This window comes from Chiloscyllium punctatum, chromosome 40, assembly GCF_047496795.1.
Source record: "Chiloscyllium punctatum isolate Juve2018m chromosome 40, sChiPun1.3, whole genome shotgun sequence".
Taxonomy (NCBI): domain Eukaryota; kingdom Metazoa; phylum Chordata; class Chondrichthyes; order Orectolobiformes; family Hemiscylliidae; genus Chiloscyllium; species Chiloscyllium punctatum.
Window position 1 is genome coordinate 36,853,357 of NC_092778.1, and position 19,202 is coordinate 36,872,558.

Below are 19,202 nucleotides of genomic sequence, written 5' to 3' on the forward strand. Positions count from 1 at the left end.
GTCAGCAGCTCATCAAACTGTATTGTTCTTTCTGCAGCACTCCAGTGGCAGATCTGATGATGTGCTTTGTGATTTCTGTTCAGGACAACAGTCACCACAGTAAAGGTAAAATCTTTTTGCTTTTGTTTGTAGCTGCTCTGATTTGTCCCTGCGTATCTCCTTTTAAGTGATGGCCGATGCTGGGTACGGTAACAAGGACAGATAGCTTTCTGTGCCTCTCTTTTTATTTTATGTTGAACATTGAATGTGAGTGGCTTGTTCTATTGTTACAGAAAGATTGCGGGCAACGTGCTCAAGATCACAACTTTAATGAATGACAGTATAATTTCAGGAAATGCTTCTTTAAGACCATTCAAAGGCACTTTCAGAAATCTATTTGGAGTGTGCTTAATATTGTCCTTGTTGCATGTGAAAGCAAATACTTGCCACCTCTCCTCCTCTTCCTCCCCCTCCCTCTATCCCCTCCTCACCCCTCCACCCCCTCACCCCTCCTAGTTGTCCATCCCAATATGCTAATTTAAATCTGTCACTACAAAAATGTTTCAACCTCCAAATGACATTGATTTAGTCCATACCTGTGAATGAGCTTTTCATGAACCCAACTTGTAGGAGTGTGGAAAGGCATCTGGTAATTCAGAAAAATCTCCTTAAAGTTCTTCACCCTTTGTGAATCATAGTGCAGATTCATACTGATAAAATACTTTTAAATGATTTTGAGAAATTATGGATTAAAGATTTTAATAATAGGTAGAATTTTTATGTATTCAGTTCTGATTGTCCACAGATTCTTTAAAGTATTAATAACAAATAAATGAGATCAATACATTCGCAAGTTTAAAACATAATTCAAAATTAATTATGCTATTTAGCAACCAAAGATCTTTCAATATGGCTGGTAAGTGGCAATTGGTGATCTGGAATAAGAAACATACAAATTGCATGCTGCATACTTACAGGTCCTGAATAATTAAAAGATAAGTTGCCTATTTTAATATTTGTCACATTGGTGCACATTAGTAACAATTGTTTTTAACTGTAATTATATAAATGGACAGCACTGTTCTACATAGCCAGTCCTATCCAATATCTGTCACTAATACCTTTTTCAAACATTTTTATTCACCTTGTGTTGAGAAATGTTTACTTGTAGTCGTTGACCTAACAAAGCAAATTACTTTGGGATAGTATATCCTTCAGTCTGAACCTGAATATCTTTTAGGAAAAGGCTATTTGACCTCAGACTTTGCAATATATAAGTCCCACAGCTTCTCTCCATTGGGTTGGTCCCACATTGCTTTCTAAAAGAATGCATGTTTGAAAATTTAAGGCCTTATTGTCAGCCAGCCAGCTCCATACTGGTGGCATAAGCTTGTAAAATCACCGCCTACACTTGTTAATCTGTTCTTTCAGAAATGAAAACCACATCAAACTCTTTGTTACACCCAGTTACATTGCTTCAATGACCATCTCTATTGCTGCAGCAAACAATTGGGTTAGCTTTGCCAGTTTTCTTTCTATCTTGAAAATTTTGATTATGTTCTCTCTTGTCCAAAGCGGGAGACCATTTGGCTCAGCAAGTCTGTACTTCTGAAGAACAATTCAGTTTGTCCTGCTCCTGAGCTGTTTCCTCATATCCCTACAATATTTTTCACTTTCAAATCGTCATATAATTCTATTTTGAAGGTTACTAATGAACCTGCATACATACCTCTGTGGGGCAATACATTCCTTGTAACTTGGACATTCATGTTTGACGATTTAAAACTTCTGTTTGATTATACGAAAACTGCAGTTCTAAATTAGATGTACAATGATCTTTAATTCTCGCAAAAAAACCCATTAAAGTTTTAATTAAAAATAAAAATCTCATTATGGCATTCGGTTTTGGCTGCAGTGGAGATGCTAGAAGTTAAGTTCCCTTGTGTTCTGCATTGATACTTTTATTATAGGGCTTTGTTCAAATTTTAATTGAATTTGATATGTTTTGTGTGTGTTTTATCATTAGGATATTACATTTGCCCACTTTTACCGAACTTAAAATAGTTCAGCTGCTAAAACCACCACATGAAGCTACTTTTTAAAAGGTGACGTTATTTCATAGAAGCTATACTTGAGTGGAGCTCATCCAAGTGGCTGAGCAAACTTATTCAGTGATGGAATGCTTAGAACCTGAAGGGTCTGAAAACAAGTGCTGACATCGCACTTTTTATGACCCTAGGATTTCTCAAACCTGTTACAGCCAAAGAGGTACTTCTTCAAGTGTAGTAACTCTCAGGTAGGACATTTCACAACCAGTTTGTGCACGGCAAGCTCCCACAAATAGCAATGCAGTAGTGACTTGTTTTTATTTTTGAGTTTTTTTGACTGCAAAATGCACAAGAAGAAGTTCTATGTGGGCAGTTTAAGAAGAATAAAGGGCCAGGTTTTTACTCAAGGCTGGTTGTTGGGCAAGTGGTTGTTAGCTTGATTAGTATGGCCATTCATTTTGCGTTAATTGACACAGCATCAGTGGACATTGAATAAGTCTGCATGACAATTTGCCACAATCTCCAGGGTTAGGATTTTGGCTTCCCATCGCAGTGCAATGCGGTGTGAGTGAAAATAGCAGGCAGTTATAACTGTGGTTTCCTTTAACTGGGTCCCCAAAGCAGATTGCTTTTGGAATAAGACACTGGGAAGTCAGATTTAGTAAGCAGTGATAATCTTCGAAAAATAAATCTATTTTCTGCACTGGAAGCCGACTGTACTTTGTGAAACAGAAAATCAAAATCTGCACATATTTCTCAAGTTTGATCTCACCAGGGTCAAATCCAGCTTTGAAATGGGTTTACACGAAACTCCTTGCCCTCTGACATTTTTGCTTGCCTTTTTTAAGAGCTCGGAAACACTGAGCCATGAGGAAATCAGAATTCAAATATTTTGTGAACTGAAATAATCCACATTTTTTAAATCGAAATTTCACCGAATCTCCATCAATAGATGATTTTCGGGAGTCCCATGAAGACAATGGTGTGCTGCCCCAGGAGAATCTAACTGTCTTCGAAAAGCCTTCATCCTGGCCTTTCACACTGACCCCCTAACGGGTGGGGGGGTGGTCCAGAAGAAAAGCAGAAGCGGTGTGCTTTGGCACAAATTGCATCAGTTAACAGCCTTTGATACGTTTGTGAGTTGAGGATTGAGATTGAACACAGGACCCCAGTGGATCACTGCGAGCAGCCAGTTGTGTAGAAACTGCGTGCAGCTGTCACCTTGAGGATCACCAAGCTGAGGGATCGTCAGTGACCTGTTCAATTCCCCAGTCCCACTCCAGCAGGCGATGGTGTCCCAGGATATCCTCAGTCTGCAGTGCCAATTTCCACACTCGCTTGCAGGAAATGCCATTGAGGATGATCAATTCTGCGTCTCCTCCACATCCTCAGCTGCAAATTCTACAGGGGGAGGTTATTTAGCAACTGCTGATCCTGATCTTGCTGACACAATTTCTCTGTGCCTTTGTTGCACTGTGGCCACAGACACAATAGCTGGATGCATGGATTCATGATACCAATGAACCTACGTGGGAAATATCAGAAACTGGACAGGTCTTGAGTAGTGGGAATAGTGAGTATTCATGTCACGTGCAAGTGACGGTTTTACATCGTCCTACGATAATTGGAGAGAGGACTCTGATAAAGGAGGGTTATGAAATGCCTCTGTATTGATCATTTTGTCATGGGATATTCATATGTTCAGATGTATGCAGCATAAATCATGGTACACATATACAGTTGAAGTTTCTAATGAATGGTAAGATCACTGAAGCCTTGTTCCTGACCAAGGCCCATATCACCTAAGAAAGACAACACCGCAAGTTAGAGTATGTCATTGAGTGCTTCCAGTAACTATGGGAAATGATTGTGCATTTGAGAACATAGGGGGTGGGGGGAAGTGGTAGGGGGTGTAGGTGTAGGTGTAAATATTAGGAAATGGTGACTTAAAGAGTTGGGCAGCAATGCGTGGAAGCTCAAAACTGATGGTGTTGACAGGGTGTGCAAGGAAGAAAGGAATATGAAAGTTTTGGGGTCAATGGGAAGTCTGTTCACTCTAGGAAGCACGACCTGTGTTGATTTCCATTCTCATTCTGTTTGCAAGAGTGCAATGGAAATAAAAAATTGGTGCCGCTAACCCAGTGTAGGCCAAGTCTGTGTATTTGACTTTTCTAAGGTGTGGACACTACTTGTGAGCAGTGAGGCCCTTCAGGGGGCACTTACACAGTAAACAGGTTCAAAATATCTATAATCATAGAATTTGGTCATGAATTGCTTTCAGTGTCCATACAATGTGGGATACAGATCCTGGTTATAAGCAATCTTGACTATGCCATTGGTCATTACAAATTGATCACTGTCATGTCTGTGAAGCCTAAGTAATCATTGGTGACCTTCAGTGTCACCTACAAATCCAAGATCTAATAAAAAACAAGAGCAGGAGGAGGCCATTTGGCCCTTTGAGCATGTCCTGCCATTCAATATGATCATGGTTAATTGTCTGTCTGAAGACCATGTTTCTGCTTTCTGTCCATACACAGAAAGAGAAAATAAAACTTACAAAGGATGCATCCTGGTCCAATTGTCGCATATAATTCTGAACAGTGCTCCTGTATGACCTTTATTTGCTAGTATAACTTTGTTTAAGTTGAATGACCCTCCTGAGTATCCTTTGATACTACTAATGTCTAAAAACAAAATTTCTTTCTTGAATATATTCAGTGACCTGTCCTCCACAGCCCTCTGTGATAGTGAATTTGACCTGGTTGATTATTCATGGAGTGAAGAAATGTTTTCTCAACTCAATCTTTAAAGGCCGACCCCTTATCCAAAGACTGTGCCCCTGGTCTAGACTTCCCATCAGGAATGGGGGCTGGTGGCTGCAGCTATTCTCCCCACAACCATTAGATTTTGTATGTTTCAGTCAAATTGCCTCTCATTCTTTTAAATTCTAGTGAATATAGGTCCAGACGATCCAGTGTCTCCTCAGTTGCCAATCCTGCCATCACTGGTATGAGCTTAATGATCTTTGACTGCACTCCCTCAATGGAAAGTACATCCTCTCATAGGTAGGAGGCCAAAACTGCAGGCAATGCTCGAGGTGTGGTCTTACCAAGGCCCAATATAACTGCATAAGACATCCCTCTGCTGAACTCAAATCCCCTTTACAATAAAAGCCAATATATGAGTTGCTTTCTGAGGCTGTACAAGGCAATGGAGCTGGTCTTGTCTTCTCTTGAATTGTATTTGTCAACCTTCTCTTAAATGCAAATTTTCTCTGGGTGATGTGGAGTGATGGGGAATTGACGGGGCAGTTTTCAGTAATCTTACTGAACACTCAATCTCCTATTGTATCTTTGAGGCATGGTTTATGGTGTATATGTCCACATAAAAGTCTTATGTCAAAGGTTTTTGCGCGTGGATCCATGGTCTCTATTATCAGAATCCTCCATGTCACAGTGTATGGAGGACTATGCTAAACTGCTATTAGTGTGTGATGTGAATACTGACTACACATATTATGAAAGACCTCTTCTCTTTCTGGTATTCCTCTATACTTTCATTGGAACCATGACCAATGGGTCCACCAAAAGCAGCGGCCATCGTCACTGTGGCAATAGTGCAAGAAGGAACAGTGAAACTGAGGAGGAAAAATCTTTGATGTTATTTCCTCCAGATGAGCAAGGTTCATTTCTGCTGCAGATTGCGAATATCTCAGGATGTTGTCACAGATGCGTGTCATCATTGGCCATCTTATTCTGGTGGCTGTCCAGGTAACAAATGCACAATATTTTTCCACAACTGGCTGCTGTCAAAAGCTCCATCATGGAGCTGTGTGGGATCTCTCGATCCTCAATGTATCAAGGCATTTGCCAATTCAATTTGTGACCAATCACACTGCTTCATCTTGTTTCCCTGTGACATGGTCAGTGCTGTAGTTTGGACAGTAGTCTTTGCCAAAATACTTGCAAGCCCCAAGATGCAGGGTGCTATAGACTCTACACATGTTGTATTGAGTACCATACCTTAATGTGGCAGACTTCTTTAATATAAAATGTTTCCATTCAGTAAACATCTGAATCATCAGTGATCATTGACACTACATTTTAGAGGCTTACCCAAAATTCCCTGGAAGCTGCTTTTATACCACTATCTTGGGAACTATCATGTTTCTTTTCAAGGGTCAAATGTCTTTCAAAGATGGCTACTGGGAGACGAGGACTATGCTCTGCAACCATGTCTGATGACTCTATTAGGCTAAACTGACTAAGGCCAGGCACAGATACAATGCAGCCCATTCTTCCACCAGGACCATAGTGAGCAGACAACTAGAAGTTGAGGATCCAATGTTTGGATCAGTCTGGGGGACCTTGCAGTACATTCCAGGCACAGTGCGATACACAATCCTTTCATGTGCTCTATACAACTGGCATAGGCAACGTGAGGCTGAAGAATTTGAAAAGCAGCATCAGTCTTCTGAGGAGGAAAGTGAAGACATTCAGTCGGAGGGACATCAGTATGATAGAACACCATTGCATTGAAGCAAAAAGCCAGGCATGAGGGGAGGCAATGACCAAGTGGCACTATTGCTGGACTATTAATCCAGATATTAATCCAGAAACTCAGCTAATATTCTGGGGACCCGGGTATTAATCCCACAAGGCAGATGGTGGAATTGAAATTCAGTTAATATATCTGGAAATGAGAATTGACTGATGACCATAGAACCATTGTTGAAAGCTAGAAACAAGCCTATCTGGCACGCTAATGTCTGCAGGGCTGAAAATCTGCCATGCTCACCTGGTTTGATCTAGATGCGACTCCAGAGTCACAACAGATAGTTGACTCTTAACTATCCCCTGCAATGGCTTAGCAAGCCATTTAGTTGTATCAATTGCTATGGAGTCTCAAAAAAGAAATTAAATTGGACAGACAACCTGGTATTGGAGGGGGATTTTATAGAGGAGTCTGAGCCCCACATTCAGTAGCACAAGTCTATTTATTCGGAACTCTTTTTATCATAGGTGTGAGAGAGGCCAAAGATTGCTCTGAATCTGGCTTTCCTGGGGGGCCCAATTGTCCTCTTAATGACAGCTCTGACTGAAGGTCAGTCACACTCTACCTTTCCCAATAAAGTACACGTTATTTATACATACTGCATTACAATGGTTGCATGCAACATTAATATCAATGTTTGCATATCCCCTCTGACCTATACATCCAATCCTGTGAATACACAATCAATGATGCACAACTTCATGGTTCACCTTAGATCCTCTCATCATGTGGTGATGTTTGCCAGACCCCTGTCACCTATCCTTGGGCTCTTCCAATTGTTAACCACATTCCAACACCGATTGTTATGTCCTTTACTAGACATTTGCCAATTGCATTATATACTTGCTCACTACTAATGACTTTTCAAATTTGGTCATGCAATTCATATCTCTTGCTGATCTTAGAGTACACAAGATTAAAAAGGATGCTACATTCTACCAATTGCTATGATTTTGTAATGTCATCTCAAATATAAAGTTACTTGTAACGTTTTACATAGTTAAACCTAATACTATATTTCTGTGACAAACCTAACAATTTCGGGACTAGCTTCCCTCTTGTCTGACGTGCGAAGCAGCAGTTGTTTATTCCCCCTCCGAGGTCAGAGTGACCCTGTTTCAAAATTGCTTCTGTTACATTATTTGTCTCTCAGCAAGCTTCTGAGGTTATCTTGCTTTTACCTTTTTGTTGTTCTAATCTTGCTGACAGAGAAGAAAGTTTCATGTTCCCTGTTTATCAAAACTAGTCTCTTCATCCAAGTCTAACTGCTTCCAGAAATATAATCCCCCATTATCTAATAGATTCAAACTTTTATTCTGGTATGAATATGAGTCTACTTAAGTATATCATTATTATTTTAAAAGGCTTTATCTCAGGTAGGTCAAGCTTTCCCTTTTTAGCTCATATAAAAATTGGAAATCTCAAATCAGATGGTTTTCATCTGAGCTGCCTTATCAGAGTCATACTGACTACATCCTAGTCCCAGTTTACAAAGACTCAGAGATAATTTGTTGTCTGTCTGTGAAGGCCATGATTTGAGTAATATTAAATGCTGGATCAGCTAAAATTTCCTTTGATTGTTTGTGTCAGTTAAAAAGAAAATCCCTAATCATCATTTTTTCACATTCAGCCATGGGCAACTATAACAGGCAGAAACAGCTCTGTCAACCCAGCAAATTCCCCCTTGCTAATGTCTGGGAGTAGTATCAAAACTGGGAGAAATGTCTCACAAATTAGTCAAGCAGCAGCCTGACATTGTCATACTCACAGATTCATACTTAACAGACAATGTCCGAGACACAGTCCCTGAATATGTCCTGTCCCATTGGCAGGACTGACCCAGTAGAGGTGGTGGTATAGTGGGAATTGGTCTGGACCCCACGAAGTCCAAGGAAACATTCTACTGATGGCACAGTGGTTAGCACTGCTGCCTCACAGCGCCAGAGCCCCGGGTTCAATTCCCGCCTCAGGCGACTGACTGTGTGGAGTTTGCACATTCTCCCCGTGTCTGCGTGGGTTTCCTCCGGGTGCTCCGGTTTCCTCCCACAGTCCAAAAGATGTGCAGGTCAGGTGGATTGGCCATGCTAAATTGCCCGTAGTGTTAGGTAAGGGGTAGATGTAGGGGTATGGGTGGGTTGTGCTTCGGCGGGGCGGTGTGGACTTGTTGGGCCGAAAGGCCTGTTTCCACATTGTAAGTAATCTTATCTAATCTAATCTGATTACCACGTATTAAGCTCCCTTGGCTGTTGAACAACACTTAGAGGAAGCACTGAGGATGACAAGGGCACAAACTTTATGCTGAGTGGGGGTTTTCAAGATCCACTACCAAGAATGGCTCAGCAGTAGCACCACATATCGAGCTGATTAGGTCCTAAAGGACATAGCTGCTAGACCGGGTCTGCGGCAACTGGTGAGGGAACCAAGAGGGAAAAATATACTTGACCTCATCCTTACCAATCTGCGAGTTGCAGATGCAGCTGTCCATGACAGTATTGGTAAGAGTGACTAACACATTGTCCTTGTGGAGATGAAGTCCTGCCTTCACATTGAGACTAACCTCCTTCGTGTTGTATGACACTATCACTTTGCTAAATGGGACAGACTTCAAACAGATCCAGCAAATCCATACTAGGCATCCATGAGACGCTGTGGGCCTTCAACAGTAGCAGATGTGTACTCTCGCACCATCCATAACCTCATGGTCTGTCATATCCCCCACTCAACCATTACCATCAAGACAGGGCATCAAACCTACTTCGATGGAGAGTGCAGGAGGGCACAACAGGAACAGCAACAGGCATACCTGAAGATGAGGTGTCAACCTGGCGAAGCTACCAAACAGGACTACTTGCATGCCAGACAGTATAAGTAGCAAGTGATTGACAAAGCTAAAATGTCCCACAAACAATGGGTCAGATCTAAGCTCTGCAGTCTTGTTCACATCCAGTTGTGAATGGCAGTAGATGATTAAACAACTCACTGACGGAGGAGGAGCCACAAATATTCCCACCATGAATAATGAAAGAACCCATCGCATCAGTGCAAAAGATAAGGCTGAAGCATTCACAAAAATCTTTAGCCAGAATGTGGGTCTGACATCAGTGGTGGGTAAGTTGTTGCTGGCAATTCTGATAGATAGGATTTCCATGCATTTGGAGAGGAAATAACTGATTTGGAATAGTCAGCATGGCTTTGTGCTTGGAAAGTCATGTCTCACAAACTTGACTGAGTTTTTTGAGGACATAACCAAATTAATGATTAAGGGCAGACTGGTAGACATTGTTTACATGGATTTTAGTAAAGCCTTTGACAAGGTTCTACATGTAGACTAATCAGTTAAACTGGAGCATATGGGATTCAGGAAGAGCGGCCAATAGGATATGAAATTGGCTTGATGGTGAGAGACAAAGGGGGTGGAGGAAGATTGTTTTACAGACTGGAGGCCTGTGTCCAGTGGTTCCATAAGGATTGGTGCTGGTCCACTATTGTTTGTTATTTCTATAAATGGTTTAGATGAGATATAGAAAGTATGGTTAGTAAGATGGCAGATTACACCAAGATTGGTGTATGGTGGATAGTGAAGAAGGTTATGTAAGATTATAAAGGGATTCTGATCACTTTGGCCAATTGGCTGAGGAGTATCAGATGGAGTTTAATTTGGATAAATACATGACATTGCATTTTGGCAAAACAAACAAGGTCAGGACCAATAAAGAGACTCAGGGTTTCGGGTACATAATTCTTTAAAAATTACAGCGCATGTAGACAGGATGGTTAAGAACGTGTTTAGCATACTTACCTTCATTGCTCAGACCATTGTGCATAGGAGTTGGCATGTCATGTTGAGATTGTACCGGATATTGGGGGGGGGGGGCATTCTTGGAGGAGTCAGCTTGATATATGAGGAATATTATTAAATTGGTGAATGTTCAGAAAAGATTTACTAGGATGTTGCTGGACCTGGAGGGTTTGAGTTATAAGAATAGGCTGGATAGGCCGGGACTTTTTTCACTGGTGCACAGACGGTTGAGGGGTGACCTAATTCAGGTTTATAAAATCATGAGGGGCATAGAAAAGGTGTATAGCAAAGGTCTTTTCTCTAGGATGGTGGAGTTCAAAACTAGAGGGCATATTTTTAAGGTGAGAGGAGAAAAATTTAAAAGGGACCTGAGAGCAACCTTTTCACACAGAGGGTGGTTCATATGTGGAATGAACTACCAGAGGAAATGATGGCAATATTTAAAAGGCATTTGTATAGGTATATGAATAAGAAAGGTTTAGAGGGATATGGGTCAAACACAGGCAAGTGGTGTTTAGTTTGGGGAAAGTTATTTGGCATGGATGAGTTGGACCAAGGGGTCTGTTTCCATGCTATATGACTCTATGACTCTAACGATAATCTACCTTTGACTTCTCCAGTGATTTCCCACAACACAGATGCCAATCTTCAGCAAATGCAAGCTATTCTATGTAATATCAGAGATCGGTTGTAGATGCTGGATAGTGCAAAGGTTATGAGCCCTGTCAATATTCCAGCAATAGTACTGAAGACTTGTGCTACAGAGCTTGTTGCTCCCCCAGCCAAGTTGTTTCAATATAGTTGTAACACTAGCATCTACCCAACAATGTGAAAAATGTTTCAGGTATGTCCTGAACACAAACAGCAGGACAAAGTTAAGCTAGCCAATTACGCCCCATCAGTCTACTCTCGATCATCAGGAAGGTTTGATTTGATTTATTATTGTCATATGTACCTCAGTACAATGAAAATTTTTGCTTCGCTTGCAATACAGGCAGATCATAGCGTACAAAGATCATCGGGTGATTGAACAGAGTGAGCAGTACTAAGTTACGGCTGCAAAGAAGTTGCACGACAAGCAAGCTTAACATTAGATTTGGAAATTGAGGGGCCCCTTTCAAAGTTTAATAACAGCGGGGAAGAAGCTGTTCTTGAACATGTTGGTGCATGTGCTTAAGCTTTTGTACCTTCTACCTGACAGAAGAAGTGGGAAGAGATTATAACCAGGATGGGTGGGGTCTTTCATGTTGGCTGCCTTTCCACGGAATTGAGAAGTGTAGATGGGGTCAGTGCATGGAAGATTGGCCTGTATGATGGAGTTGGCTGTATCACAACTTTCTGTATATTCTTATGGTCCTAAGCAGAGCAGTTGCCATACCAAGCTGTGATACATTCAGGTAGAATGCTTTCTATGGTGCATCTGTAAAAATTGGTGAGAGTCCTTATGGATGTGCCTATTTTCTTAGTTTCTTGAGGATCAAGAGGCATTGTTGTGCCTTCTTGACAGTGTCATCAACATAGTGGTCCACGACAGATTATTGGTGATCGTCACACCTAGGAACTTGATGTTATTGACCATCTCCAACTCAGCTCCATTGATAGGAGCATGTTCTCCTCCTGACTCCCAGAAATTGATGATCAGTCCTTTAGTTTTGCTGATGTTGAGGGAGAGATTATTATCTTTACAACACATAGTCAATCACTCCATCTCTTCCCTGTATTCTGTCTCATCATTGTTTAATATCTGGCTTACAATGGTGGTGTTGTCAGCGAACTTATAGTTGACGTTTGGATGAAATTTGGCCACACGGTCATAAGTGTGCACGGAGGGGGCTGAGTAGGCATTCTTGCAGGGCACCAGTGTCGAGGATTGTCATGGAGGAGGTCCTATTGCCTAGCTTAACTGCGGTCTGTAGGTCAGGAAGTTGAGGATCCAATTGCAGAGACCTAGGCCATGGAGTTTGGAGGTTCATTTGGTTTGGATTATAGTTTTGAAAGCATAAATTTGGTCAAAAAGTAGAAGCCTGATGTAGGTATCCTTGTTATCCAGATGTTCCAGGGATGAGTGTAGGAGTATGGAGATGCCTGTTGCTCCAGTCAGCAATTCCAAGGTGTCATCAACAGTACCATCAAGCAGCACCTGCTCAGCAATAACTAGCTCATTGAAGCCCAGCTTGGCTTCCACCAACCCAACCTCATTACAGCTCTGGTTCTAGCATGGACAAAAGAGCGGAATTCCAGACATGAGGTGAGAGTGACAGCATTTGACATTAAGGCTCCATTTGATCAAATATAGCATCAAAGAACCTGAGCAAAATGGGGAATGGGGGTACACTCTGCTGTTTGAAATCATACCTTGCACATAGGAAGATGGTTGTAGTGTCATAGCTCAGTCATCCCTGTACCAAACATCTCTGTAGAAATTCCTCAGGGTAGAGGCCTAGGCCCAATCATCTTCAGCTGCTTCATCAATTACCTTCCCTCGATCATAAGGTCAGAAGTGGGATGTACATTGTGCAATTGTCAATGTTTAACACCATTCACAACTCTGCAGATATTGAAGCATCCTAGGGGTTGCCATTGACCAGAATCTCACTGGACTTGCCATGTAAACACAATGGCCACAAGAGCAGTTCAGAGGCTAGGAATATTGCAGTCAGTAACCCACCTCCTCATTCCCCAACGCATGTTCACCATCTTCAAGGTGCAAGTCAGGGATGTGCTGGAATACTCCACGGTGGCACTGTGGTCAGCACTGCTGCCTCACAGTACCAGAGACCCAGGTTCAATTCCCGCCTCAAGCGACTCTCTATCTGGAGTTTGCACATTCTCCCTGTGTCTGCGTGGGTTTCTTCTGGGTGCTCCAGTTTCCTCCCACAGTTCAAAAATGTGCAGGTTAGGTGGATTGGCCATGCTAAGTTGCCCATAGTGTTAGGTGAAGGGGTAAATGTAGGGGTATGGGTGGGTTGCGCTTCGGTGGGTCGGTGTGGACTTGTTGGGCCGAAAGGCCTGTTTCCACACTGTGATGTAATGTAATCTAATCTAATCTAATTTACTTGGATGGGTGCAGCTCCAACAACACTTGAGAAGCTTGACAATGTTCAGGACAAAGCAGCCTACTTGATTGGCACCACATCCACAAGTATCCACACCCTCCACCACTAATGCTCAATAGCTGCAGTGTGTACTATCTACAAGATGCACTGCAGAAATTCACCAAAAGTCCTTAGCCAGCAGTTTCCAAGCATGTGATGACTTACATCTATTAGGACAATGTCAGATGCATCAGAACATCACTGCCTTTAAGTTCCACTCACCATCCTGACTTGGAAATACATCACCATTCCTTCAGCATTTCTGGGTGAAAATCCTGGAATTCCCTTCCTATAGGCATTGTGGGTAAATCTATCACACATAAACTGCAGTGGTTCAAGATGGCAGCTCACCATCACTACCTCAAGGACAATAAATGCTGGTCCAGCCAGCGATGCCCAAATCCCACAAGTGTGAGGCAGGGCGGGAGTTGGTTTGCAAATTGACAACTTCTTTCAACAGATCTGGGTCAAACATTGGCTGTAAATTCGACATTGGTCAAAAGGCAAGTAGTCTGTTAGTTTCCAGAAGCAAATACAACTTATGTTTTGTTTGTTTCTTTTCACTTTTATTACGTGTACAGTGCACACATTTGGTTGCCACATTATAGGAAGGATGTGATTGCAATAGACGGTGGAGAGACGATTTTCAAGGATGTTGCTTGGGCTGGAGCAATTCAGCTTTGAAGACTGACTAGATCGGCTGGGGTTGTTTTCCTTAAAGTCGTATGTATAGGAATTGAATTGAGGCGTACCAAGTTCTATGGGCCACAGACTGGAGATGAAGAGTCCAGTCATCTCCTGGATGTATGTACTAAGAAGAAATAGCTGAGGCATGAGGTCAGAAGAGCAACAGGACCCCTCCACTAAGTAGAGGCATCTTGGTTTTATGGTAGGGAACATGGTGAATAGAGAGGTTCTGAAGAAAAAGAAATACCTGGAGGGAATTCTGGAATTCTCACTGTCTACAATAATGGTGGAGGTGGGAACACTCAGAACATTGAAGTAGTGTTTAGATGAATGTTTAAAACACCCTAGCAGGCAAGGATATGGGCTAAGTGCAGGAAAATGAGATTGGAATAAGTAGATGCTAAATGACAGGCATGCGTATGATGGGCTGAAGGGCCTTTTTCCATACTGCAAAGTCTTCTTAGCTCTCTTTTTAAGTTGAATGATTCAACTGAAAGTAGATTAGTCAAGGCACAGTGGTATTACTCCTACCTTCTGGCCAGAAAGTCGAATTCAAATCCCACCTGCCCCAGAGAAGTGTCATAATGTGTCCAAACTGATTGAAGAATAAATATGTTAAATATCCTTGATTAAATGAACAATTTGAACATATCCTAAATGTGTATTTTTCTGCTGTTAATCTTGAGCATTTATTTTCCTGTAGTACATTTGAAAGGTTTATTTTTTAAGATCAAGATTATAGGCCTGCTTTTTCAGAACAAGTGAATCGGGAATATTGTTTACAGATACCCCAGACAGTAGATGCTAACTTCTGTTGCATTGATTCTTTATTAAGAGTAAACTCATGCCCGTCACTATTTCCTGAACAAACACATTTCATAATCCCATCGGCCTGTTTGTAAAATTCCCAGGGGTCCTGTTGCTCTTCTGACCTCATGCCTCAGCTATTTCTTCTTAGTACATACAAATGTCTCTCCTTGACAGAATAAACTGGAAGATATGGCTATCCTCTGACAGTGATACTCAAACTCTGCCTCCCCTGCCTCTTGGGTTCTCATGCTCATTTAAGAAGTGGAGACACAATTATGGCTGGCAGGAGACCAGCAAATACTGTTTTAGTATATTTTGGTACAGTTTGTGTCAGACAATTGCTTGTTATACTAGCTTTAATACGAATATGTTCTTAACCAAACCATATTATTTGTAAAACTGACAGAAAATCAAGCTGATGTCAATTGGCTGAAAGATAGAAGTGGAAACATTGTGTCGAATATTGAAAGTGAATCCGTTGCTTTGTGAGAGATTTTGTTATAACTCAATAATGCTTGTTTTTCTTTGAAATAGCAGGTGTCGTATTACTACTTGAGATTTTATGTCTAAAGTACGTTTTGACTTGGGTGAAAGCTAATAAACCAACGTACCACATTTAACTGAAACCAATGGACAAGATTCCACTATCATAATTGTTACTTAAACAAACCAACCAAAGCCAACAGAAACTATACTTAAGTTAATTGGTAAATTGGTGTCATTTTAAATTATAAATTACACATTGTGTAGTAAATACAGCAAAATAGATCACATGGGTTAACTAGGTAGTCTATTAAGCATATAAAGTACTAATTTATGCTCTAAACATGTGCCATTAGACATCTGAGCAGGTCGATTTAAAAATATCCATAAGGCACCAAGTTCAGGCACAAATCCTTTTTATGCACAGAATGTTCTCAGGTGAGATTCTTCTCCTTTTCCATTAAAACTTTAGTCATTGATTTTCATCCAACTGTAGCTATCAACCGATCTGAGTTCCATAGGCATGACTTTTATCAAAGTGACACATTTAGCAACACAATGTCCCTATGACTTGTACTAGGCAATGTGTTTCTTTAAATTAACTAAATCAGATTTAGTAACTGCATTTTTCCTTTCATCTCTACTTCTAGATCTGGCCTTTGTACTCACCTTTATTTCCAACTTCACCACTTTGATTTGTGCTTGCATGGTTCCGTGCCTTTTTATTTGATTTCAAGCAGTTTCAGTTTCTCTGGAAATCTGAAATTTGGTTTCTGTTTTACTTTTCCTAGAAATCTGATGGTTCAGATTTAGTTTCATTTAGCCTCTGACCCAAAACAAAAATGCAAGCTTTGAAATCCCACAGTACATTGCAAGAATGGAATCAATTGTGGTTTAGTGGTTAGCACCGCTGCCTTACAGTGCCAGGGATCTGGGTTCAATTCCTGCCTCGGGCAACTGTCTGTGTGGAGTTTGCACATTGCTCTGGTTTCCTTCCACAGTCCAACGATATGCAGGTTAGGTGAATTGGCCATGCTAAATTGCCTCTAGTGTTAGGTGTAGGGGAATTGGTCTGGGTGGGTTGCTCTTCGGAGGGTTGGTGTGGATTTGTTGGGCTGAAGGTCCTGAAGCACACTGTAGGGGATCTAATTTAATTGGCATAAGTTGGTGATCTTTTTGAATATTGTAATTATAACATGCTTTCCCAATTATCCCCAGCAGATAAAAGTTACTTCATCATCAACAAATGTTGATATTGTAAGAGATTTCTTAAGGTTACATTGTTATGAAAATAATTAATAGAAGAGCATCCTATCAGAATTCATTATATATTTTATCGGTACTAAAGTTTCTGGATTGGGTATTCAAAGTATTGAAGTCAAAATATATGTTGTTAATTGATAGAATTATGACAGAACTACTCGACTTCATGACTATGTAGCACTATGTAGCTCTATGCATATCATTGAATAAAGTGTGTAAACTGAGCAGATTTTATTCCGGGGCAACACAATGTCCAGCCACTTTTTTGGATTTGATATGAAATCTTGCTCAGCGATAATCTGAAAGTAAAATCTGCTTTAGAAATGAAGATCATCACTTCTGGATATTTTTCATTTTTGAAATATTCAGTGCTCGTCTATAGGTTATCATCTGCTCAGAGTGGCAGAATACCAACTGTCCTATCTGATGAAATAGGAAACATAGTGATCTGGAGCTTGAGCCAATTTTTGTGATGTGTGCAGTGGACTGGAAAAAGTGGCTTCATTAATTTCACTTCCACACAATAATCGTGGAACACCATCATCGGTTATGAAGTCTCTGAGGATTTTTGAATGCTATTTTTAGAGTTGGGCTAAGCAATTATTCTTTCCTTAAATTGTTTTGTATATTAGATACATATAGCATCTTTTCATGGGATATGCAAGTCCCATTTAACTGAGATTTGCATTCATTAGACTAATCAATTAATACAATTTGTCAGCGACAATATGTATTTTTTTTAAAAAGAGTATCTGCACAGTGGTTGTTGAAAAGAAAGCCCATGCTGCTACATTTGACTTCACTTTGGGGAAAATTGTAATTTTTGTACATGTCATTCAATAGTTATCAAAGGACATGTAGCTTGAGATATAAAAGCTTAATTTTATCACCCATCTGCCACCTTCGCTTTTCTTTATTCAGCTACTTTCTATGTTATTCCATTTCCCCTGACACCCTTCACCTCACAAAAACCTGTCGATCACAATCTTGAAAATTTAAATTGATTCAACATCCACAGCATTTGTTGGGGAAGTGATTTACAGATTCACACTACACTTTGCATTCAAAATTCTTTCCTGATTTCATTTCTAAATATCCTAGCTCTGATTTTAATATTATGTTCTCTTTTTCTAGATTTCTTCACTTGAGGAAATAATCCAATTTCTTTGTGAACTCTGCTGAATTCCTGGAGCATTTGAAGTACTTTTATTAGCTCTCCCCGCAGTCTTCGAAATTGATGGGAATTCAGGCTAGTTTTCTAGACTCAATCATCATAATTTCATCCTCTCAACTGCAATCTCTCTGTCTCTTATCTCCCAGCTCGTGATAAATCTATGTCTGAAGATTGCCTTTAAATTCTGTTCTCTTTTGACTAATAATCTCTTGTGCAAAAACGTATAAATGGCTTCTGTTGTTTCATGTAGACAGCATGGTAGACCCATCAGTGACCTTCCTGAAAAGATCAATTTTAGATTATGTGGACTTTAGTAGGGGAAATACAATCTTAAAATTTGCTTTAAAATGCAGGAAATTTGACAAACAGGAAGAAAAATTGTCGGAAGATCAGTCGGCAGAATGGAGAGCTAAGTGGCAGAAGGAATTTGATGTGGGGTAGTGAGGTAGAGCATCTTTAGAAAGAATGAAAGGAATGGAAGAATATATGTACTGGAGAGATACTGCAAGAGAGTGAATAAACAAAAGATTGATAAGTCAAATAAATAATCTTTCCCAGAAAGCGTGAGCACATGTAGGTAATGCCAAGAAAAATGGAATCTTGGGTTTATAATTAGCACAATAGTAAAATAATTCATTTACATAAGGCTGTGCTTATACCATAGTTAACCTATTTTGTGTGGTTTTGCTTACATCATAATGAAAAGAATATTAAAGCCATAGAGTCAATTTCCTAAGATCTTGTTGCAAGTGGAAATATATCATTCTAGTGAGACTTGAGACACTGGAACTATTTCCCTGGAGTAGAGGATGTGAGTGCTCCTGAAATTATGAAGTATTTTTATATGGTGCAGATGATGCATCAATTTCTAATGACCACCAGGAAAGAAAACAGAAATTAGGAACGATATCTTGCACTGAGGGCTGTTCTAAGCTGGAATACTTTGCCACAGGGCATTAATGTAGCAAGAAGCCAGCAAATACAATGGGCTAAGTGTCCTCCTCCTCTTGTGCTATGAATTTATGTGGTTCTCCTCTCATTCAGCTATTTATTCTTTATAAAGCATCAAGGGACTGTTTCTACTCCATCCCTGTTCTTTTACGTAAGATATGCCAGAAAACCCATGTATGCATGAATGCAAGATTCCTACATGCATTTTACAAAGCAAGAGAAGCGGAATAGGTGCAGCTTGGTGCAAATTCCCAGCCATAAATTGTAATTATCTGACAGGGTTATCCTTTAATTAACTTAAAAGGAAACATTACTTAGCTGGTGTTTCCCAATACCTTGGCCAATGAGGATGACTG

General features: G+C 40.5%; 1 protein-coding gene across 3 annotated transcripts in view; it reads left to right on the forward strand.

Annotated features, from left to right (window-relative positions):
- The window catches only part of rbfox1 (RNA binding fox-1 homolog 1), a 1,745,467-nt gene that overhangs the window by 320,672 nt on the left and 1,405,593 nt on the right, over positions 1-19,202 (forward strand). For 2 of the 3 annotated variants that reach the window (XM_072559572.1, XM_072559574.1), the window contains exon 2: positions 38-105. The exons of the other annotated variant lie outside the window; for it this stretch is intronic. The gene's annotated coding sequence lies outside the window, so the exon portion shown is untranslated. The remainder of the gene's footprint in view (positions 1-37; positions 106-19,202) is intronic. 3 annotated transcript variants of the gene reach the window in all.